At 36.1% G+C, this 26,260-nt stretch overlaps 1 protein-coding gene across 12 annotated transcripts in view; it reads right to left on the bottom strand.

Moving 5' to 3' along the window:
• GULP1 (GULP PTB domain containing engulfment adaptor 1) overlaps window positions 1-26,260 on the bottom strand; it is a 1,103,064-nt gene that overhangs the window by 279,194 nt on the left and 797,610 nt on the right. The window lies entirely within an intron of this gene.

The raw sequence follows: 26,260 nt of genomic DNA, 5'->3' as shown, positions 1-26,260 counted from the left end.
GTCCTAAGCAAACACAAGAAAAGTGGTCAGAGGAATCACAGACATCTCTGTGCATGAGCAGCATGAGGGTTCTGACTGAGGGCCTTCTTTAGACATTAGGATGTCTTATAATTAAATCCTTATTTTCTTATTCCTCTCATTAGGCCCTTGGACTAAGTTTAAGAGAAATATATCTAGCACTAAATTTTGCTATGCTAAGCACATGGTATTGAAAATATAGGAAGGCATAAAAGCAAATTAGTATATTCAGGAGCCTAACTATATGACACAATTATTTAAATTAATAAAACTTTTCACATAGCCTATTTGCAAACTTATAACATTTTTCTTGTCTAGTATCTTGTTGCCCAGAAGGTAAATCATAGAGAAGAGCAAAATTGAGAGGATACGCCAGCAATCCCCCCTACTTAAAAATTTGAAATTGGCCTTAGGATTCATAAGTGACCACAGCTATAATAGTTCTAAATGACTACATTTAATGAGTACATACAAAACTGAAAAAAAAAAATAGGAAAATAGCAATAGTAAAAGCAACCTTCCCTTTCCCTAACTTTGTACACACATACACACACACACACACACACACACACACACATCTTCAGATATTTCCTTAATAGCACATTTTCATTCAATTTGCACTCACAAACTCCTTAACTGCATACTTTTTGGAGAAGGAAGTGATTTCTCTGTGAGCGACAAAAACATTGAGGATTCTTCAGAATATGGTTTAAATAAATATTAAAATAACAGTCCTTCATGAATAAGTGGTTATTCATCCTTTAAACATTTATTGCCAACTGCAACTGTGCATGCAAGGAGTGGAGTCCCTAGAATATAAAAGAATATGTATCACAGCCTATGTTCAGGGCAGTTAGAAAGGGAACAGATCAAAAACTAGATATACCTGACTCTAAAACCCATGCCTTTCTTCTGCTCTGAGATTGAAATTTAGCTATAACACAGTAAAATACAATGAAATAAAATAAAATAAAATCGCAAGAAGTACAATGGCAATTCAGGGAGAAGAGGAGATATTCACTCTGTCTGCAAAGGATTAAAAGAGAACCCAAGCAGCTTAAGGTGAGAGGCAAAATGTGAGTTGGATCTGGAAGAGTGTCGATATTTACAGACAAATGAATTTATATTGGTTTTCAGGAAAACTCAGCGAAGAGAAGAAAGGACAGCAAACGCAAAGGTAAAATCTCCTAAGGATACAGTGATTGTCCAGTTTGTAGGGGGAGTAATGAGAACATAAGGACAGTGCAGATGGTAGAGCGAATAGAGGGTAAAGATAAAGAAGTCTTGACAAAAGGCAGAACTTTGAAGGCTTTTGGCCAGAATAAAACATGACCAGGGCTGCCATCAACAAGAGTGAGAAAATACCTAAGACTGGGAGAAAAGAATTTCAAGCCACAGGCAAGAGGTATTGAAGGCCAAAGTCAGGGTCAGGGAAGTAGTGGGAATGCACACTGGCTGGCTTTGACGTACTTCTCAGCCATAAAGTCTACAACTTCAAATAAATGTGACCTTTACCACAAAGAGCTAAGTGAAAGTGGCATAAGAAACTTTAGTCAATATACATTTCCAAAATAAACCTTTATAAAACAGCTGAAATAACAAAGGTAGAGAAGAATTGCAGTGTTGTGAGAAACTGAGAAATAGTGACAGAAATACCTGGTAAAAGAATAGCTACAAATTTGGATGATAACAAACCACCATGAATACTATTACATCCAGCCACGTTATAAACTATTTTAATGCCATTTGGAGGAGATCTAGAATTAAGCTGAAATCAGCTTCAACTTTCTCTTTTTCTCTAAGGTATTACAAAGTTCACGCCATGAGAATAGGACAAACTAAGGAGGTCGTATTGTTACTTCATTTACAACCTCACCTAGCAGCCAATGCCAACCTCTTCCTCTACCCCTAAAAAAAAAAAAGCTCTAAAATATAAATGCAGCATACTGAATTATACTCTATAGTGATTAATACACTATATAGAGAACACTGTGCATACAATTTAAAAATAATGAAGCAGAAGAATTTTTGATCACGTTGTTCATGATTCCTACTTAAAACCTGAAACCCCTGTAAATTAAAGGGCAAGTTTTGTAATGCACAAATTTGTTCCCATCAACTCAGTGGTGATACTTTAGATAATTTTAAGTGATTCCTGGGTAATTTTATTTTATTTATTTATTTATTTATTTATTTATTTATTTATTTTTGATACAGACTTTCACTCTTGTTGTCCAGGCTGGAGTGCAATGGCGCAATCTTGCTCGATCTTGGCTCACTGCAACCTCCGCCTCCTAGGTTCAAGCGATTCTCATGCCTCAGCCTCCCGAGTAGCTGGGATTACAGGCATGTGCCACCACACCTGGCTAATTTGTATTTTTAGTAGAGATGGTGTTTCACCATGTTGTTCAGGCTGGTCTCAAACTCCTGACCTTAGGTGATCTGCCCGCCTCTGCCTCCCAAAGTGCTGGGATTACAGGTGTGAGCCACCATGCCTGGCTACCTGAGTAATTTTTTAACTCTGTGATCCTTTTTACTTTACTATTTAATGTGTACTGAAAAAAAAGATATAGAAGACTATATTTCCCTTTTAAATATATTTAAGTTTTTAAAAAGTTTATTTCAATAAAAATACATCTATACAAGTGATAGTCAGATAGTGCCAGTAATACAATAAAATCTTATACGTGAAAAACATTTTTAGCATGTTAGCACACTAAACTTAGTGTCACAGATATTTTCATCAGAACGTTATCTTTTAGTAGTTTTTACTTGATCCCAATTTACGGAAAAATCAGGTCTATTGTATTAGACTCAGTATTGGTATCAAATATAACAACAATATCTAGAATTTGATTTATATTAATTTACAAAGAAAACATTTCATCTATTGGATTTGCCATTTTCAAATCTTTTGAAATTGGTTTACATAGTTAAAAACAAATTATAAAAGCAGAATCAGAAATTACAGATTTAAAGATTGGTGTGTTGAAGATAGAAAAATAAATTGATCCATTAAAATCAATACAATGCTTGAATTTTGCATTCAAATTTTAACTTCAAAAAAAGGTTGCATATTGTCTCTTCAAAGGAAGTGATTTAACCACATGCCAGGAAAAGCTTGAAATAGGTAATTCTTCTAAAATAGCCTATAGTAGAAATTCCTTTAAAAGTCAACAGGAAATTCATTAAACATGAATATATACTAAGGGCGGAAATAAGACCATTAAGTCTAGAAATACAGGAAACTTGTTTTTTTGAAGTAGTCTAAATTTCACTCTGAAGGACAGTTGGTTTCTTTTCTTTTTGTAGGTGTTTTTTTTTTCTGGAGGAAGAGAGTACAAAAATTTTTAATTTCAAAGATTAACATGTCTGAAAACATATCCTAGATAGCACACAGATAAGGTTTTTGTTATTAAAACATTACTGAGTTTTGCAAATTTTAGGTAAAATATTAAAATTTTAGTTTATGTTATTTCCATTTAAATTGAAGATTGCCCATATTCACATAGAAGATGAATGTTGAGGGATTATGTATAGAAAATCCATACATATTTAGACTTTATGATGCAGCATCTATTTTGAAAGCCTGTTTATTTTGTTTTTTTAACAAAACATGCTTCTTAGAAAATATGTTTATATATTGCATTGCATTGCTATAGCCCAAATGCATACATTTTTGTAAAATACCAAGAGTCAAAGTGCTGTATAAACTTTTGTCAAGACATAGGAAAGAAGGTCTGATACCAGGTTACTGATACAGAGATAGGTGAAAACATTTCTTTCAAGTTGGAGAGGACTTTTTCATCAGTGAATATTCTTTCCATGTAATGATGCAGCAAATACATATCTACTGCCAAGGATGTTAAAGTCAATTGTACATATAAGGAGTGAAGGTTCAATACTGTTGTACTTATGATAATTTTAATTATACTTCAAAACACATTATGTTTCAGGGATAGCTACCTTTCCTTTAAAAATATGTCCAAAAAATATTATATGAGTTTAGAGATGCTAATAAACTATGGTTCTCTACCACCATGGTGTTGCTCCCTAGGGGACATTTGGCATCAGCTGGTGATGGTCTTCCTCCCAGCGGACATTTGGCACCAACTAGGAATGCTTTTGCCTCCCAGGGACATTTGACAACATCTAGAGACATTTTTCATTATCACAACTAGGGGCACTGTGCTGGTGTCTAGTGGGTAGAGGCCAGGGATGTTGCTTAACATGCTACAATGCACATGGCCACTCCCTTGACAACAAAGAGTTGTCTTTCCCAAAATGTCAATATTGCCAAGACTGGGAAACCCTGTACTAAACTTATCACCAACAAACATACTCCAAAATATTAAGCTCAATGATAGAAGAAAGTAAAAAGGGCAAAAAAGATCAAATGAAAGAAAGAATAGGGGAAAAAAAGAGCTCTGAATCAATAAAATAAAAATCTAAAGTTTTCTAATAAGTATTTATGGCTAATATGAGAAATGCAATATGGGGTCATGCTGTAGCAATGATCACACACATACACAAGGACTGTGGGCAAACTTGGTAAACAACCATAAAAGAAAAAGGGTTGCTATTTAAGCTACATTTCTGGCTTGTTGATGAATGACCTGACTTAACACAATTATTTTATACGCTCATAGTCATGTTTCCCATTCCTATGAGGTGCTAGCAGTGGTAGCTAGTTGGGTAGATTTGTCCAAATAATAAAGGGTGACCTTCAGTTGTAAAATCAAATTTCTTTATTTCCAAAGTATGTTGACCTCCTCCAACCCAAGTTAAAAGAATATACACTATGATTCCGTCTTTCAATGTATTAACATCAAGATGTACAAGTCTGAAAATGGTCAAAATTTTGTACTGGAATGATGCATACTAAACTATTAAGTTTTTACCTCTGAGGGACATGGGTGTAAGGGGGCATGAGGGTAAACATTCCTATTTTGCTCTCTCTATCTTGTGTTTGAATCTTTTATAATAATAATGCATTTATGTGTAAAAACTTTTATTTTTACAAAGAATAAGCTTTCCCAAAAGCAAGATGCAAAAATTCTGCTATAGCTTATTAACATTTAATGCAAACATCTTGCTTTGTATAACACAGAAATTATTCAACAGTTACAATAACAGCTTTAATCATGTTCCCAGTAAAGTAATATGCTAGCTAAAGAAATTCTACAGTTTATTCTATAGATTTAAAAATCTTTAGAAAACAAATATCACCCATAAATTAAATAATGCATTCGATGCAGGGCAGGCAAGCCCCCAAACTGGGGCTTAGCTTGGGACAGTTCTTGACTTTGTCCAGAAAAGAAATCAAAGGCATGACAATGGTAGGAGCCTCTATTGAAGTGGTAGTTTACAGCAGAAGTACTGCTCCTTGCAGAGCTCAGCTACCCCACAGGCAGTGCGCCTAGAATAGCAGCTAAAAGGCAGTTCTGCAGTCATATTTATACCTGCTTTTAAATTACATGCAAATTAAGGGGCAGATTATGCAGAAATTTCTAGGAAAAGGGTAATAACTCCTGGGTTGTTGGATCATTCCCACGGAAAGCGGTAGTAACTTGGGAGTAACTTATAGTAACTCACCATGCCAATGATAAACTAATATGGTGCACTGGTGGGCATGTCTTATGGAAAGCTGCCTCTGCCCCTTCCTCGCTTTAGCTAGTCCTCAATTTGATCTGGTGTCCCAGCCCTGTCTCCATTGTTGAGTCCCACCTTCTGCCTCATATTGAGCTACATTTCCACATATGGAGTTTATTGAAAGAAAAGAACAATTGAATACCATCAGCACACCATTGTTACTACTGCGAATTTTATTGACATTTTTGTTATCTGTCTGAAAATTAATCAACTGATAACAACAGCACATTTGGGCATGTTAAAAGGACTTCGAAATTTTCCTACTAGTTATAAAAAATTTATATACCCTCTGAAATGGATCCCATAAATGTTTTACAACTTTTATGAAACTTACTCTGATTCATTAAAATAACATATATAGCGATAGTCAGTCAACAGTCAAAAAAATGCTTTGAATTTTCTCCATTCTGCTTTATTTAATTCTGAGCAAGAATAACTGCACTTTCTAGGTGATGACTGATTTTCCTCATTTATTAACATATCATTTTATGGAGCAAAAATTAATTAGAAGGAAATCAGTTATTTCATCCAACTAAGATTAGGCAGGTATCAAAAGTTTTTTCACTCATCAATTAGGGCAATTTACAATAAAAAGCCAAGTGAAATTTTGGCTGACACTAAAGATTAGCTTGCCAAGGTATCAAAAATGAACAACGAAAAACTTGAAAAGAAAAAGCTGTGATCATAAAATCAATCTACTTATGGAACTATAGTTTTACTCTCAGAAAAACTTTTCTCATTCCATCTAATATCTTCGATCCACTATACATATGCCACAATATAAAAAAAAAACCTACTAATTCACTTAATAGCATATTTTAAAATACATTGTAAATATACACATATTTATAATAATATTTTAAGTTATATAGTCATGATTAAGTATATTATTATACATTATAAATAAAATCTATGTCCTCCCCAACTTTCCAAGGAAAGCTATCCATTAACATGGCACCAACAAATACATCAAAAACATGTATACTCTGAATTTCTCATACTCTATCAGTAACTGGCCTTTTCAACACATAAACATTTGACAGATTTCACCATAATCTGGAAAAATAAAACAATGTAAAGATATAAAAGATAAATCTATGTAATTATTCCAACAGACAAAAACATGCAAATCAGGTCATTATTAAATTATACTAAATATATTTCTCTCTGGTTGTCACTGCTTCTTAGACTCCCCAGATCATCAATCAAAATCTCAGTTGGCTAGATTGTGTCGACTATCACTTCACTTCCAGCATATCTTGTAAAAATATGTTTTCTATTTCATTCAGGAGAAAATTGCAATTCAATCTGAAAAGAACCATGTTCTTAGGATTAAAGTCCTCACCTACATCTGTACATAATCTTAGGAAACCAAACCAGCCATGAAAAATTATGTAATTCCTTCCTATGGAATGAAATGAGGTAGTCAAGTGGCTAAGGCCAGATTTTGCAGGTCTACGTACATCATGGGGGAGAGTTTGGCTTGTTTTCTGCTAATGTCTCAGATAAAAACTGATTTTGCTAAATAGTGGCACTCGGGTAACAGAGGAAGGGTTAAGTGCAGGTGTGACCCTCCCCCAATTCATTATCTAACATTTGCATCTTTCTCACAGCTCTTCCTAAGGCATATTTTAATGTAAGCATTTTCAATGAGGCATGTTTTCTTTAAAGGAAATGAGATCTTGAATGTATTGTTTCTTCATTCACTTATCAAATATTTGAAAGCCTACCGTGCCTGGCACTGTTATAGGTTTTGGGTTCCTAGGAATATAAACAAATGCACAGCAATCTCTACTTTTATGGGGATTCTACTCTTGTGGATAAGAAATATTAAGAATACCAAAGCATTACATGATATAGTATATTAGGTGATAAGTACTACTGCGAATATTAAAATAGGATTAATGGGAAATACCATGGTGTTGTGATTTTAAATATGGAGGTAAGGGTAGGCTTCCCAGGAAGATGACTTCTGAGGAAAAAGCAGGAGGTAAAAAGTGAGGCATAGGGACAGCTGGGGAGGAGCAGTCAGGGCGCTGTGTGAATAGTGAGCAATGAGGCCACAAAGGCATCAAGAGGCCATACCATGTGGGACTTCCCAAGTAATTACTCTTCCTTTATATGAAATGGAAGCCAGTGGAAGGTTTTGAGTAGAGAAGTGACATAATGCAGGACCTGGGACACTCAAATGGAGAAAATGTACAGAAGTGAGTGCTGCAACTGTAATGAAAAAATCTACGACAAAGCAAACAACCTAGTAGACAAAAAGTCAAAAAAGTGTGAAAGGCCGTAAAGAGGGTAGTTGCTAGCCAAAGAGACTGTAATTCTTCAAATATATTAGAAGTTTCTTGTCACAGGATGGAACTTGTCAGTTTTACCTGCATTTGCAAAAACAGAAAATGAGTTGTAAAAGGGAGTCTTCCTACTTTTCTCTATTGTATCAGGCATACAAATAAAAAGAGAGCTATACCTTCTATTCAGAGCAATAAATAAAATTTCATTCTAACTGTAGATCAAATATCATGGCTTTTTCTTCCAGGTTTTACCCTAAATGGTAATCGCCATCATTACAACTATTTCTTTTTATCTTTCATAGCAGAAATTTACTCATATCCTGCTTCTTCTTGGTGTTTCTTACATTCATTCACTTACAATAGCCTCCCTTAATCTGTAGCTTTGCTTTCTGTGGCTCAATTACCCTCAATCAGTCACAGTCTGAAAATATGAAGATATTTTGAGAGACCGACAGAGGGAGCATTCATATAACTTTTATTACAGTATATTGCCATAATTGTTCTATTTTACTATTAGTTATTATTGTTAATCCTTTACTGTGCCTAATTTATAAATTAAACTTTATCATAGATTGGTATGTACAGGAAAAAACATAGTACAGGTATATACAGGGTTACATACTATCTGGTTTCAGGCATCCACTGAGGATCTTGGAACGTGTATCCTGAGGATGAAGGGGGCCTACTGTATTCATTAATCCAAGAAACTTTTATTTTGTACTTTCTTAACATCAAGTAGTATGCTAAGTGCTATAAAGACAATGATTAAATACAAAAAATTCAAAGGTCTGAAACAAAGACATTGGGAAACTCAGACTCCGATAGGCCACAATACAGAGAGAAAAATATCACTATACAGCAGTTCTCCCTCATCTGCAGGGGATACATCTGAAGACCCCCAGTGGATGCCTGAAACCAAGGATAACACCAAATCTTACATTTACTATGTTTTCTCCTATATATACATATGATAAAGCTTAATTTATAAATTAGGCACAGTAAGAGATTAACAATAACTAATATAAAAGAACAATTACAACAACATACTGTAATAAAAGTTATCATGCATTGCAGCCATAACTTTTACAGTTTGAAGTGAGATGGCAAAACTAGCATGCGTTTCTTTTCCTTCATTACAATTTCATGGATTGAAGATTAGTTTTCACCATGGATCTCAGCAATCTCAGCATATAATTTTTTTTCCTTTCCTTATTAAGTTGAGAACTTTCAGCTTTTCACTTAAAGTAAGCATTTCAAGGCTTATTCTTGGCATATTAAAATTCTCGGCATCACTACTCTGTGCTTTGGTGCCATTATTAAGTAAAATAAGGGTTACCTGATCACAAGCACTGCTATACCAAGACAGCAGATCTGATAACGGGATGGCTACTAAGTAACTAATAGGTGGGAAGCACAGACAGCACGGATGGCTAGACAAAGGGATGATTCAAAAGTAGGGGATAGTGTGGGGTTTTATCACGCTACTCAGAACAGTGTGCAATTTAAAACAAGAATCATTTATTTCTGGAATTTTCCATTTAATATTTTCCAACCACAATTGACCAGAGGTAACTGGAACTGCAGAAAACAAAACCATTGTTAAGGGGAGACTACTGTAATGTATTTAAAAGGTACATAAAGAAAGTTTAGTGGGGCTGGCAACAGAGCACAGTATAATCTACTTGGCCTGTGGAGCCAAAGGAGGTTTTACAAAGTCAGTTTTATTAAAAAATTGTAGTTGACAAAGGGCTAATATCCAGAATCTACAAAGAACTCAAACAAATTTACAAGAAAAAAACAAACAACCCCATCAAAAAGTGGGTGAAGGACATGAACAGACACTTCTCAAAAGAAGACATTTATGCAGCCAAAAAACACATGAAAAAATGCTCATCATCACTAGCCATCAGAGAAATGCAAATCAAAACCACAGTGAGATACCATCTCACACCAGTTAGAATGGCCATCATTAAAAAGTCAGGAAACAACAGGTGCTAGAGAGGATGTGGAGAAATAGGAACACTTTTACACTGTTGGTGGGACTGTAAACTAGTTCAACCATTGTGGAAGTCAGTGTGGCGATTCCTCAGGGATCTAGAACTAGAAATACCATTTGACCCAGCCATCCCATTACTGGGTATATACCCAAAGGACTATAAATCATGCTGCTATAAAGACACATGCACATGTATGTTTGTTGCGGCACTATTCACAATAGCAAAGACTTGGAACCAACCCAAATGTCCAACAACGATAGACTGGATTAAGAAAATGTGGCACATATACACCATGGAATACTATGCAGCCATAAAAAATGATGAGTTCATGTCCTTTGTAGGGACATGGATGAAACTGGAAACCATCATTCTCAGTAAACTATCGCAAGGACAAAAAACCAAACACCGCATGTTCTCACTCATAGGTGGGAATTGAACTATGAGTACTCATGGACACAGGAAGGGGAACATCACACTCTGGGGACTGTTGGGGGGTGGGGGGAGGGGGGAGGGACAGCATTAGGAGATATACCTAATGTTAAATGATGAGTTAATGGGTGCAGCAAAACAACATGGCACATGGATACATATGTAACAAACCTGCACATTGTGCACATGTACCCTAAAACCTAAAGTATAATAATAAAAAAATAAAAAAATAAAAAATAAAAAATGTCTGAAAGCAAAAAAAAAAAAAAAAAAAAATTGTAGTTGGTAAAAGCACAAGTTATGAAGACACACTGGCTGACTACAAATTTGGCTGAGGCCTACATCCTAGCTGTGTGACCTTGGACAAGTTACTCAAACTATTCATGCCTTAAACCCCTTTAGTGGAAAAAAACACAAAGATAATAAAAGTATTTACTTCATAGGCTTATTCTGAGGATTAAGGGATTTAATAAATGGGAAAAGTGCCTGGAACATCTCTGAGACATTAAAAGCACTACTAAATCGTAGCTACTTTAATAATTTATGCTAAACTTTGAATAATGGTTAATATTTTTCAAAAAGTGAACGGGGTATGGTGGCTCACACCTGTAATCACAGCACTTTGGGGGACCAAGACAAAAGGATTGCTTGAACTCAAGCATTTGATACCAGCCTGGGCAATATAGTGCGACCTCATCTCTACTAAAAATAAAAAATAAAAAAAAGACTAGCGTGGTGGCTCATGCCTGTAATCCCAACATTTTGGGAGCCCGAGGCAGGCAGATCACTTGATGTCAACGTTCGAGACCAGCCTGGCCAACATGGTGAAACTCTGTCTCTACTAAAATACAAGAAAATTAGCCAGACATGATGGTGAGCACCTGTAATCCCAGCTACTGAGGAGGCTGAGACAGAATCGCTTGAACCTGGGAGGCAGAGGTTGCAGTGAGCCAAGATTGCACCACTGCACTCCAACCTGGACAACAGAGCGAGACTCCATCTCAAAAAAAAACAAAAAAAAATTAGCTGTCTCTGATATGGTTTGGCCATGTCCCCAACCAAATCCCCCAGAATTCCCATGTGTTGTGGGAGGGACCCCAGGGAAGGTAACTGAATCACGGGGGACGGTCTTTCCAGGGCTATTCTTGTGACAGTGAGTAAGTTTCACAAGACCTGATGGATTTATCAGGGGTTTCCACTTTTGCATCTTTCTCATTTTCTCTTTCCGCTGCCATGTAAGAAGTGCCTTTTGCCTCCCACCATAATCCTGAGGCCTCCCCAGCCATGTAGAACTGTAAGTCCAATTAAATCTTTTTGTTTTCAGTTTCAGGTAGGTCTTTATCAACAGCGTTAAAACCAACTAATACACTGTCTCAAAAAAAAAAGCAAACAGGAACTTTAGATAGAGAAAACAATTTACAAAGGTATGAAGTGTTCTGTGAACTGTTAAGTTTTACTACAGGAAATATTTTACAGTCTTCTGGGAACAGGAGAAAGTGGGAGGAGAAGGTTGTTGAGTATGCAAGAAACTAAATCATGCTTGTAATCCCAGCACTTTGGGAGGCCGAGGCGGGCGGATCACGAGGTCAGGAGATCGAGACCACAGTGAAACCCCGTCTCTACTAAAAATACAAAAAATTAGCCGGGCGTGGTGGCGGGCGCCTGTAGTCCCAGCTACTCGGAGAGGCTGAGGCAGGAGAATGGCGTGAACCCAGGAGGCGGAGCTTGCAGTGAGCCGAGATTGCGCCACTGCACTCCAGCCTGGGCGACAGAGCGAGACTCCGTCTCAAAAAAAAAAAAAAAAAAAAAAAAACTAAATCATGAAAAATGGAGAGGGGGAGGATAAAGATCTAGGACACTAGGACATGGGTTCTATTTTTCACTTTACAGGATAACAATTAAAAGAAAAAATTTGTACAGGAGAAAGTTTGACTTTGACATTTCAAGTTATAAAAAATGATTCTTAAAGACAAAGACAATTCCCCTACTGTACTACTGTTACTTTGTTAGGAAACTTTTGTGAAGAGATTTTTCTCACCAAACTGACCTCCATTTTATATAGATAGATTAAGTAACTTGAAGGCTATCCAGTTGGTACCAAGAACTATATAGAAAATATAGAAAATTCAAAAGAATCCACAACCAAAAATGACTAAAAATGACTCTACAGACAGTGCTAAGACTTCATGTCAGCACTAGATCCAAGAATGGAGTCTTATTATGTTACTTTATAATTATTTTATGTATATTTTGGTTTTTTTAATTTTCCTTTTTATGAAACTTTAAAAGAAGAAAATATTTTAAAAGCCTTAGGCATTTTCTCTAGGAATACATCTAACAAGGTATGTGAAGGACCTCTTCAAGGAGAACTACATACCAATTCTCAATAAAATAAATAAAATTCTCAATTCTCAATAAAATACCAATTATCAATAAAATAAATAAAGGAGAAATAAAGGAGGACACAAACAAAAGGCAAAACATCCATCCTCATGGATAGGAAAAATCAATATTGTGAAAATGGCCATGCTGCGCTAAGTAATTTATAGACTCAATGACATTCCCATCAAACTACCATTGACATTCTTCATAGAATTAGAAAAAACTACTTTAAATTTCATGGTCAATCAAAGAACACCCCATACAGCCAAGACAATCCTAAGCAAAAAGAGCAAAGCTGAGGCATCATGCTACCTGACTTCAAACTATACTACAAGGCTACATTAACCAAAACAGCATGGTACTAGTATCAAAACAGACATATAGACCAATGGAGCAGAACAGAGACTTCAGAAATAACCCCACAAAGCTACAACCATCTGATCTTCAACAAACCTGACAAAAACCACCAATGGGTAAGGGATCTCCTATTCAGTAAATGGTGCAGAGAAAACTGGCTAGCCATATGCAGAAAATTGAAACTGGACCCCTTCCTTACACCTGATGCAAAAATTAACTCAAGATGGATTCAAGACTTAAATGTAAAACCCAAAACCATAAAAACCCTAGGAGAAAACCTGGGCAATACCATTCAGGATTCAGGCATGATCAAAGACTTCATAACAAAAATGTCAAAAGCAATTGCAACAAAAGCCAAAATTGACAAATGGGATCTAATTAAACTAAAGAGCTTCTGCACAGCAAAAGAAACTACCATCAGCATGAACAGGCAACATACAGAATGGGAGAAAATTTTTGCCATCTACCTAACAGAGGTCTAATATCCAGAGTTTACAAGGAACTTAAACAAATTTACAGGAAAAAAACAAACAACCCCATCAAAAAGTGGACAAAGGATATGAACAGACACTTCTCAAAAGAAGACATTCATGCGGCCAACAAGCATGTGAAAAAAAGCTCAACATCACTGACCATCAGAGAAATGCACACACCAATAAAATGGCGATTATTAAAAAGTCAGGAAACAATAGATGCTGGCAAGGCTGTGGAGAATTAGGAAGGCTTTTACAGAGTCGGGGGAATGTAAATTAGTTCAACCATTGTGGAAGACAGTATGGCGATTCCTCAGGGATCTAGAACCAGAAATACCATTTGACCCAGCAATCCCATTACTGGGTATCTACTCAAAGGAATATAAGTCATTCTATTATAAAGACACACGCACACATACGTTTATTGCAGCACTATTTACAACAGCAAAGACATGGAACCAACGAAATGCCCATCAATGATAGATTGGATAAAGAAAACGTGGTACATATACACCATGGAATACTATGCTGCCATAAAAACGAATTAGATCATGTCCTTTGCAGGGACGTGGATGAAGCTGGAAGCCATCATCCACAGCAAACTAACACAAAAACAGAAAACCAAATACCACATGTTCTCATTTACAAGTGGGAGTTGAACAATGGACACAGAGAAGGGAACAACACACACCAGGGCCTGTTGGTGGATGGAGGATGAGGGGAGGGAACTTAGAGGATCAGTCAATAGGTGCAGCAAACCACCATGGAAAACATATGTCTATGTAACAAATCGGCACATTCTGAACATGTATCTGGGTTTTTTAAGAGAAATTAAAAAAAATAGTCTTAGATGTTTTCTAAAGTACTTAGGTATTTCAAAGAAAAAGACATAAAGAGACATGACATAACAGAAAGACAATAGCAAATCTAGGTATGGTGTTTTTGAATTATATTGAAGGAGCTGTCTATAAAGACCTCACTACAAGTGTAGTTAGAAGTCTATATTAATGCTGTATTTCTCTCAATTCTTTATTTTTCCATCAGAATTATTCTGTTAAAAAGCCAGTTTGAGTTAAGAAATGTTTAGTAGTAATTATATTCAAGGTATATGTGTATTAATATATATTATAAATATGTAATGTGTATATATTTATTATAATGCTTCTAAGTATTATAGTACATACACTTATACATATATACTTATACATATAAGTATATGCATATAAATATTAAATTTATTATATTTAAATCTTATTATATACATGTAAATATTAGATTTCTAAATATATAAATATAAATATTAAACATGTTTATAATGTTTACCATAAAATGCTTTCTAAATATTAATATAACTTCATAGTAAATAATTTTCAGTAACTGAGAAAATCAATTTTGTTAAAATTGTATACATCTACTCATACTTATTTCTAGGCATCTCTACTTCTTTTAAATGACTGGTCAAATTCAAAATGGTGTCAGAATCAGCAAAGCTCAAGATGAAGTCACAAAAAGGAAAAGGTAACTCCACAATGTGCGGTGGCTCACGCCTGTAATCCCAGCACTTTGGGAGGCCGAGGCAGGCAGATCACAAGGTCAAGACATAGAGACCATCCTGGTCAACATGGTGAAACCCCGCCTCTACTAAAAATACAAAAATTAGCTGGGCATAGTGGCACATGCCTGTAGTCCCAGCTACTCGGGAGGCTGAGGCAGGAGAATCGCTTGAACCTGGGATGTGGAGCTTGCAGTGAGCCAAGATCATGCCACTGCACTCCAGCCTGGGCAACAGAGCGAGGCTCCGACTCAAAAAAAAAAAATATATATATTTGTGGAAACCAATAACCAATTGCAGAAATATTATTTGGGGAATTGGGCATAATTCCTTGAGTTGGAGGCCCATAATTCTTTATCCTTTGACCAAGGATTGAAACTCATTTTGCTAGGCCTCTGAAATCTCCATTCAATTTCAGGTATGGAACTGTGTGGACATGGAAAGCTGCAACCCAAAAATGAACACAAAGCCCTGGCCAGCTAAGCTGACCATTTCTAGAAATATCTAACAAATATTAAATACAATTTCATCTTTAACACAGTTAAGTGCTATTAAAATATTTTTCAAGTTCGTCCTTTCTTTTCTATCTCTTCTAAAATGATCCTAGTTTAGATCTCTATTAGCTTCCTCCTATGAGGTTTAAGATGTCCCTCTGGTATTGAAATTATGAGTTCAGATTTTCTTCTCTGTGTCTGTTACTGGCTTCTCATTTTCTGATTCTCCTCAAATATCAGTGCTCTCAGGGGTATGACTTCATGCCATTGACAATCATCTCCAGGCTGAGGACTCTCAAATCCATCTCCATCTCAGGATTTCCCCCTACTTCCAAATGGTATATCCAACTCACTATAGAGGACCTCTCCCTGAATGTCCCCAAAACACCTCAAACTCAAAAATACAAAGAAGAATTCTTACTTTATTCTTCCAATCACATTCTTTGTCCTATATTTCCTTGTCTTGGTGAATTTTACTGCAATCCAGTCAATCAAGCAAGCTTGCAATTTACACATGATTCTATTTCTTCTTCTTGATATGCTCACATCCAATCAACCAACAATTTCTATAAATTAAACACCACCCTGATTCATTCTTCTTCAACCTCCTTGATATTTCTTAAATTCAGGCCTTCATCTTCTCCAATCTACACTATTTTAACATTTTCTAATTTACTTATATTACTTTATTCTCATACCTCCTCATTCTGTCTTGCTCAAAGCTGTGAGGTTTTATAAGTGCAAAGTGTATCATGTTCCTTTCCTCTTTTTCCCTTTCTTTTATTTTGCTTAAAAACCTTGAATGGTTCCCCAGAGTCCACAGCTACCGAACTCTAACAGAGGCACATAAACACTTAGGAAATGTAACAGAGTTGAGGAGTAAAGGAAGTCACAGAAATTAATAACCCATATTCCTAGAAGACTGAAATTGCCTCATTGTAACTGAAATACAGAAGGTTTACTTTAAAACAAACTTTATGAAGCAGAAGGCCAGATTCTAATGAATTTAAGACTTCAAAGGAAGTACACTTGCAGAAGGCAGATTAAGCTTATAGGTCCACTCTTCTCTGACATTAAGAATACCTTGTAGGAATCTAGCACAGTAGTTGGCACATAACAAAAAATAAGCTTTAAAAAGTATGTTGAATGAATGAAAGTCTGCATAGTAAAAGCAGGAACCCCAGCAGCCTTCATCCACTTAGCACACAATTATTGGCTCTGCCTTATTTTACAAATATTATTCCACAAGATTGATCACTCAATTTAAATTTCAATTACCACAGTTGGACTTAAATTTTTTTTTCTCTCAATGTCTTAAGCTACAGACAAGCTATGGGATACTCTTCAACAATAGCCCTGATCCGTAGTTACTCAGCCTTTCTCGAAAAAGGTTCAGTAACAGAGCATCATTATTGCATAATCAATCTTGATCCATTATCAGAAGCTTCTTTCTTATATTGAGTTGGAATCTCAAGATAATATAGCTTAATTTCTTCTTGTTTATTCATTTATTTTGAGAGAGGGTCTCACTCTGTTGCCCAGACTAAAGTGCAGTGGTGTGATCTCGGCTCACTGCAGCCTCAACCTGCCAGGCTCAAGCAGTCCTCCCACCTCAGCCTCCTGAGTAGCTGGGACCACAGGTGCACATCCCCATGCCAGGCTATTTTTCGTATTTTTTGTAGAGATGGGGTTTCACCATGTTGCCCAGGCTGGTCTTGAACTGCTGGGCTCAAGCAACCTGCCCACCTCAACCTCCCAAAGTGCTGGGATTACAGGTGTGAGCCACCAAGCCTGGCCAATTCCTTCTTAAGACAGAGATCATTCGTGATGTTACATCTCCCAAAAGACAGGATCAAAAAGAAAAATGCCATTGGATTCAAACTGTGAAAAGAAACAATTTCAAAAACAACAAAGTAACAATATAAATGTTAACTATGGATTCTTAGGAGCTTCATGGTGATCTGATAGATGGAGAACAAGAAAATCTGATGCTGCCTGCTCTCCAAGCTAAACAGAGACACACGAATTCTAACAATCTGGGGGCTAAGGGAGGAAACACGCAAGAAAAGCTCCATGAAAATGTGCAAGTACCACGGCAGATACTCTCTTTTATACCTCTCAGTGATGCATACAAGGTTCAGGCCATTATCTTCATTTTACATTCAAGAAAAACTTCTAGAAAAGCTAAATAATGTCCGAATAATCTCAGAGCTAAATAAGAGTTCTCAAGACCCTTTACTAGCAAGTGATGGAGCCAGGAGCAAGACTACACACCATGGGAATGTCTAGTAAGGAGCCAGGTCTATCTGTATCTCAGTAAGTCTTTAATAACTCATCTTGGCATTCTATAACATCTTACAGACTATACACTTCATCTTTTGTACTGAACTTAACAGAAGTTCAGCATATAAGATGTAAATGGGGTACATAAAACAAAGCTCTAGTGCATTTGTGTTCTGTGGGTTTGTTCTCTCTCTCTCTCACACACACACACACTCATATATTTGTTTTTCAAATTTTAACCTTTTTAAAGTGTTGGGGAAAAGATGGTCAAAAGCTTTTTTTGTAATGTTTTCATTTTAATACTGAGGAAAATTATTTTCTAAAACATTTTTCTGTGATAATGGCTTTCCCATGTACATTTACAAAACAGAATGCAGCTTGCCATTAGCCCTTGATGGAAATGATGCATTTAAAATACCAAACCTAAAAAATAGATTCTGTCCATGATATTGTTACTTTAATGACTGTGCTGATGTCAGGAAGACAGTCACAGACAGTCTCTCCTCATAATCAAATTAGTTGAGTCTGAACACATGTGGATGCTAATGCAGGCCACCAGGGAAAAAAAAAATGACCTAAATGATTCAGACTGTAGGCCTTAGTAATCATGAACACAGTTACTGGACTGAAAAATGAAACAACTCTTGAGAGTGCTGAGTGAAAGATAAAGCCCAGGGGCAGGACTGGCGCAATGACACCCAGTTTATAACGTACTCATCCTTGTCTACTGGTGAAAAATTGCTGGCCTATTGATTCCAACAAAAACCACTGCCAAATGATTCATGTTTCTCTTATTACTAATTTTCTGTTTAGATATTATCAATCCACACCATTTCATATTTATCTTTAATAGTACTACGAATATGAAATCATGAAATTAGATCCAGAGGATTCTCCTTCTGAACTTCCTGCTCCCGTATCAGTAAATACACCTAAATCAATGGCTGTACATCACAGCATATTATGTGAAAAGAACTCAGTCTACAAACCAGTGTGTGGCACATGATTTCAATTATAATTAAACAATAAAGAAGAATGCAAATCAAAACAGCCAGGGAAACTAGCCTTTTTTCCTTTATACTAAACTTCAGTATTCTTAAATGTGTTTCAACACCATAAGTTAATTATATAATTGAAAACTATTGACCCATGTAAACTAAAAAACTTAGTAGCTTTCTCATACATAATTTTAGGATTGGGGCTTTCTTATTTTGTTTCATATGAATATTTTAAATTATAAGCTTCCTTCTACCATATTTTATTTGTAAAAAAAAAATCTCGAAATAGGAGATGTATCTCCCTTCAAATTACACAATGTTTTTAAACTGGTGTGTATTTTCTTCTGAAAACATATAACTTTTTAATGGAGATATGTCAAAACAGAACTTAATTCTGTATCCTAGTTTTTATCTTTCGTAAGTCACAAATTACATGCTACATTGAAGTTGTTCTACCTGTATTTATCATTGTATATAAATTTATTTTCATAAAATATCATATTTGTTAATCAAAATGAAAACAGCATATAATTATACTGTAAAATTTAAATATAAAAATCCAAAAATTATAGTTTCACGACATAATAATACTAGCTATCATTTATTGACCACCTACAAAATCATTCTTTTCCTTCAATAATTCTGCTTCTATTGTATTTATTCTGTTGATAAATGGTACAAACACCCAAGTTACCAAAACCAGAAAACTTAGAATCCAGATTTACACCATTCTCCTGCCTACACCCTACTGTCTACCTCCCACAATTATTGATAGTCATCAAATACACAAAAAGTACAAAACATTATTTCCTCTTTAATATCCTGGAATAAAGTCATTTCCCATGGTCATCCCTCTAAACTAGGCTTCCACTCCCTCTCGCCTAGACATATTGGCAGACATCAACTCAGCTCTTTCTAAAATGTAGATGATGACATTTTGTCACCAACTCCATTATAACCTTTGTTAAATGGTTTTGAATTGCTCTTAGAATGAAGTACAAACTTTGGACTGTAAAGTCTGACCAGATGACTCCCTGCCTCACTGGCTTCATCTCCAGCAATTTTAGTCCCTCTTCTCTTTCTACCCTATTCTCTAGCTCTATTTTCAGTCTCCTATTCTTTAGCTAAACCGTACATTCTCTCCTCCTGCTTAAACACTTGAACCACTCTCTCTGCACACTCTCATTGCTTTCTACCAAGAAATCTTCCCTCACAACTAGAATGTCAAATCCCCTGCCAAGAGAACCTTTTTATAATACCCCAGCAACAAATACCACAGGGATCAAATGTCTAACAGTTTAACTTACCAAAGAAAGACAAAATGATGAAATTAACTGCCAAAATTAGGACAACTTTGAATATGCTATTTTGATTAAGAAATTGGTTTTACGTTTGTTTTTTAAAAAAGGAAAATAAACTATTTAAAGTTAAAATTTAGACTACCCTAAGGGCTGAAATGTTCTCTGAGGTTATCTAGTCCATCTTCTCAGTGAAGAAAAATGTTGTCAAATACTTAAGTGAAAAGTACATGTTGAACAATTAGAAACTATTGATATTAGTAATTTTATATCTTAGGTTTTATTTACCCAAACCTTACCATTTGACAAAACCAAGGAGGAAAAACGGGATTAAGAAGAAATGGCTCACACTTATAATCCCAGCACTTTGGGAGCCCAAGGAGGGTGAATCACTTGAGGTCAGGAATTTGAGACCAGCCTGGCCAATATGGTGAAACCCCGTCTCTACTAAAAATACAAAAATTAGCCATGCCTGTAATCCCAGCTACTCAGGAGACGGAAGCAGGAGAATCACATGAACCTGGGAGGCAGAGGCAGCAGTGAGCTGAGATTGCGCCACTCCACTCCAGCCTGGGCGACAGAACAAGACTGTCTCGAAAATAATTTTGAAAAATTTTTTAAAAAAGAAGAAATTAGACTATCTCACCTAACATTTTAACTATACTGACAAATCAAATCAGGCAAAAGTCAAAGGAATATGCAGACAAAACATTGTCAATGGGTGTGGTATCACGATAAATATTGTTTTTCATCTACAGTTCCTGGCTCCCAATTTACATAGTCCTTGTTATAATGCTGGAGCACTTTAGGCCTCAGGAAACCTCTCTGACCTCCTGTCCTTCCTTTACCTGCCCAAGCAGGACTGTAATCTGATTGTGAATCAAAACACTCATTACAGAAAGGGTCCTCCCCCATACCCTAAAGGAAGGAATGCTACACAGAGGGGCCAAGAAAAGTCTGAACAGACAGGTCTTTCTGGGTTTAGATCATGTGCTTTGTCCAATCACATTTCTACACTGTTGGTTGTCAATCATGCCTATATAATGAAGCCTTCCTCAAAACCCAAAAAGGGTTCAGAGAGCATCCTTCTGGATAGCTGAAGATGTAGAGGTTCTTGGAGGGTGGCCCACCCAGGGAAGGCATGTAAGTCCCTATACCTCGCCCTATGCATCTCTTCATCTGCATCCTTTCTATTATCCTTTATAATAAACTGGTAAACATAAGTTAAGTGTTTCCTTGAGTTCTGTAAGCTGCTTCAGCGAATTAATCAAATCCAAAGAGGGGATCGTGGGAACTCCAGCTTGAAGTCAGTGGGTCAGAAGTTTCAGAGGCCTGGACTTCCAACAAGTGTTGGAGGGGCATGAGGGGCAGTCTTGGGGAATGAGCCCTCAACTGTGAGATCTGACATTATCTCCAGAGAGATAATGTCAGAATTGAATTAGAGGACACTCATTTGCTGTCTACTGCTTATTGATGGGGAAAAAAACCCATATATTTGGTCACAGAAGTCTTCTGTGCTGGTTGTTGTTGTATGAGAGCAGAAGAAAAACATAGTTTGAGAGTTTTTCCTTAAACAATGCATTAATTTTTATGCTTTATCTGACTGAAGAGGATAAAATGAACAAATGTCTTACCACACAGGAGGTACAAGTAGCTATGCCTAAGAGCAGGAAATAAGTAGCTCATTGTGCCATCAGAGGGACAATAAAGAGGGAATCAAGCATCTGCCAGGAATCTAGGAAGTCAGGTAATTCAAAGGTGTTACATTCTCACTTGTAAAGAGAACTACAAAGGTGGCCTAATTGTCCAGTTGGCATTCAACAGCACACTTTTTCAGCTAGTATGGTGGTTGAGACGCATTACTTCCCATCCTACCCATTGCCCTGGTTCCACTGTTTGCTGGCTGTGGAGACTTAGACAAGTTTCTTTACCATTTGTAAATTGTAAAAAACATTTAACATGATGCTTAGGACATAGCACTGTAAATACTATTCTTTGTATCTCTACTCTCTTGTTCGAAAAATCCATTTTGGTGTCAACTCATAGGTATAAGAAAATAGATTAGGGAAATCTTATGAAGATCTTAATATGAATCTTATGAATCTTATGAATCTTATGAAGATCTTAATAGACAGAAAGAGGCAAATTAAGGAAGGGTGCTATTTTTACTTTATCTGATTATTTCAGCACAAGTGGGAGTTGGAAATTGAATTATCTAGATATAAATCCTTTCTCTCATTTTATATCTGCTGTGAGCCAAGTTATATTTTCTACTATAATTTCCAAACTCTTCCATAAGCAGAGTTCCTTTATGATAATTTCCATACCAAGCAGCATTTATTCTCATTCAAAAACCCACAAGAAGGTGGCTCCCTTTTAAAACAAGCAAAGGTCACCAGAGGGTACTCCTATTCTGTAAGGGCAGAGGGGGGCCCCAGGACAATCTCTAAACAATCATTTCCCAAAGAACAGTAATCCTCTGAGAACTGCAGCACTTTGTATTCTCTGGTCTCCTTTGCCTAGCTTCCCCAGTGTGGTGACTTCCTTAGTTGCCATGAATGAAGGTCATGATCTCGTAAAGAAAGCATCTCAAGTATGTTTATTGCATTCTTATGCAAAAAAACTAATATGCACAAGTGAATCACAGTAATGTAGGAGGTCTTGTTACTTCAAATGTGACCATCAATAACTGCTTCTCTAATGTCTCTATCACTTTCCTTAGGTATTCCAGTTATTGGCTATGTTTCCCTCCAACCCAATCTCCATGCTTTTAACACCCATACTGATACCAATTCTAATACATTAGCCTTTCTCAGTCTTGACCAATGACCCGGTTGCCACACAGCTTTACTGCAGACTTTCAGCATCTGTAACATTCCTACCTACAGTTTCACCAACTCTCTTTAAGTGCACTGCCCACACAACCTCTGGCTTTTTATTTCTCACATCCCTCATTCCCAGCAAACCTGCCCATTATGACACTTTGCCTATTCTTTCATCAGGTTAGCTTAGTCCTAGTTCTGCTTGCCTCCACCTCCTGCTTAAACTACTTGGTTAACTATTTCAGCTAAAGCGAGCAATAATACTCCAAAATATATTTCATTCCTGCTCTTGTCAATTCTCAGATTTGGGTTATTCCTACCACCTTCAGGGCAAAAAGACAAAGAGATATATATCTCCCTACTTTGATTAGAGCACATTACAAAAACCAATATGCATACAGCTAAGTCATTGTAAAGGCTGGGTCAGGCCAAGAACCCGGTGGCAGAAAAAGATTAAATTGCTAATGGTTCCAGTGAACTAGAGTTTTATAAAATTAGCATTGAAAAAAAAAATGATTCATGACATTATTAAAGAACAGGAAGGCAAACTTTATTCAGGACCATCATAATAGGTGTTGGGACCACTGCAATGGGGTTTTTGCAGTGAGTAAGAAAAACTAGGCTCAACATCAAATACTACAAGAAAAAGTAGGAATTTGTAGCCAAATAGCAGGATGTAAGACAGTGGAAGAAAAATTACTAGTCAGGATTCTTGCTGAATGAAGGTTAAGGTGATGAGATATAATCTGGGAAATGGTGGAGGGTGAGGACCCTGATTAGATATAGAGTGGTCAAATATCGAGGATGGCCAAAGACACTTAGCAGGATTCTTGCTAAATTTGGCAATGCAGATTAGAACACAGAAGCCCAAAAGTCAAGGCCTGGCTGAGAAGAGGACGCACAAGAGCCTGACCAGGATTTGGTCAAGGAGAAAATCTTTGTCAGTAGCTCTTACTTAAAAGTTTACTATATGTCTGTATTTTTTTATACCTCTGTGAGTGGAACTATAGTTTACCATTTTTTTAAATTTTACTTTTATCAGCTTTATCTTCTATATTTAAATAGTTACTAATTAGTCTTAACATCACACTGTAAGTTTTAAATTACTCAGACCAGGCACTGAAATTGCTTCAATATTTCTTTATGTATATTTAATGTTTCCAGTACACTAAAGATACCATACAGCCAATAAATGGTGGTATAATTTTGTGAAATGATTAGATTACGAATTTATAGTTCAAAAATTTTTAAATTTAGTTCTCTATTGTCTGAGCCTGTTAGACTATTCCCAGTTTTGTTAGCCTCTACCTCCTGCATAATTTATTCATTTTAAAATAAACTTAGTTAATAAGATGATTGACATATCTACTGTATTAAAAACTTAATGCATGGTGACTTGAATAATACGTTTTTACAGACTAATAGCACTAACCATATCTAAAATTTATAAAACCCAAGTAGTCTGTAAAGTTTCTTCAATAATATAAATTACTGCCTCTAAAACTTTTATTTACAAAATTAAGATATCATTTAATAATGGCTATAATTAGGATACTATTTTAAGTAGCCAAATATTTTATTCAAGTTGGTTTGAAAAAGAAAGAAATTCATTATCTCACACAGCAGTAAATCCAGAAATATAGTAGGGAGTCAACTCAATGATTCCATCAAGTACCCAAGTTTTTTATATTTTTTCTGCCATTTTAAGGCATTTGTTTTGCCCTCAAGCTGAATCTCCTTGTGAGAAAAAATGATCCCTGTAGCAATTTGAAGAAGCATGTATTCCAGATAGGACAAATATCAAAAGCCAACATGTGCTTTCTCATCCAATGTTCCCTTGCTAAGTGGAACTAAATCTTTTCTACCCATTCCCCTTAGTCCTCCCATTTCACCTGACATGTGACATATGACTATAACTGGGACAAGGAACAATCACTGCCAAGGGGCATAGAAACACCAAGATTCTTAGCTGAACCTAATCTAAAATTCCCTTGAATTAGGAGTGGGATTGACTTCCCCTGAGTTATGTGGGAAAGAGTGGACATTTGAATAATACTAGTGAAAAGAAGAATAAGGAATAGATTTTAGCGGACTATCAATAATTTATGCCACAGTACAAGGAAGGTGATATAGCTCTCAAAAGTGAAAACATGCTTCTTACAAATGGAAATGCAAGAAATGGAAAGAAGAGTTAACTTCAGGTACAAAATCACACCTGGTTTAACCCAATGTCATTAAGTGTCATTAAAAGGGAACTTGGAGCCAGATACAGTGCTCACACCTGTAATCCTAGCACATTGGCAGGTCAAAGCCAGAGAATTGTTTAGCCCAGGAGTTCTAGACCAGCCTGGGCAACACAGTGAGAACCTGTCTCTAGAAGGAATTGTAAAAATTTAAAAATTAGCCATGCATGGTGGCATGCACCTATAGTTTCAGCTATTTGGGAGGCTGAAGTGGGAGGATTACTTGAGTCCAGGAGTTTGAGACTGCAGTGAGCTATGATTGCACCAGTGCACTCCGGGTTAGGTGACAGAGTGAGACCCTGTCTCTAAAATAATAAATAAACAGGAACCTGGACATTCAACAGGAGAAGGAAGCAAATAAGTGTCAGTGGTGCTTGATGCTTACCATTACAGAAAACACAAAGTGAAGCCAAAAGCCAGAAAGAGACTGAAAGACAATTATTTCTTACTGTGATCTTGATGGTATTATCAATTTTCAAGTACAAAACTATTACCTTAGACCCATCCCTGGAACTTCAAGGTGGTCCAGACCTACTAAACTGATTTATAAATGTGAAGCTCTATATATTAGCTATTTCAAATTAACAAGTTTAAAGAGACTGCTCTTGTCACATCAAAAATAAAGTTGAATCATTAGTTTCAAATAAATCAAACATCAATAATAAACTAATTTTAAAATAGATGTATCTCACAGAATGGTCAAGCCAAGCAAAGAAGGGAATATAGGGAACTAAATTATGTTATATATGTTTTAATTGTAGGTCCCCTTCATAAGATAGTAATTTGTTGTACTTGTATATATTCTAAATTCATTTTCCAAACTTCTTAGCACACATTTAAATTTTTTATCAACAATGATCAGTAAGTAATCCACACCATATAGCCAAATACATAATCTTAAATAAGTCAATGATGCATAGAAAAATTATCAAGTTTCCATATGTTCAGAAAAAAAATTATTTTTTCAA

This window comes from Symphalangus syndactylus, chromosome 8 (genome assembly GCF_028878055.3).
Source record: "Symphalangus syndactylus isolate Jambi chromosome 8, NHGRI_mSymSyn1-v2.1_pri, whole genome shotgun sequence".
In the NCBI taxonomy this organism is placed as follows: Eukaryota; Metazoa; Chordata; class Mammalia; order Primates; family Hylobatidae; genus Symphalangus; species Symphalangus syndactylus.
Note: the sequence above shows the minus strand (reverse complement) of the source record. Positions and strands in the feature narration are given on the sequence as shown.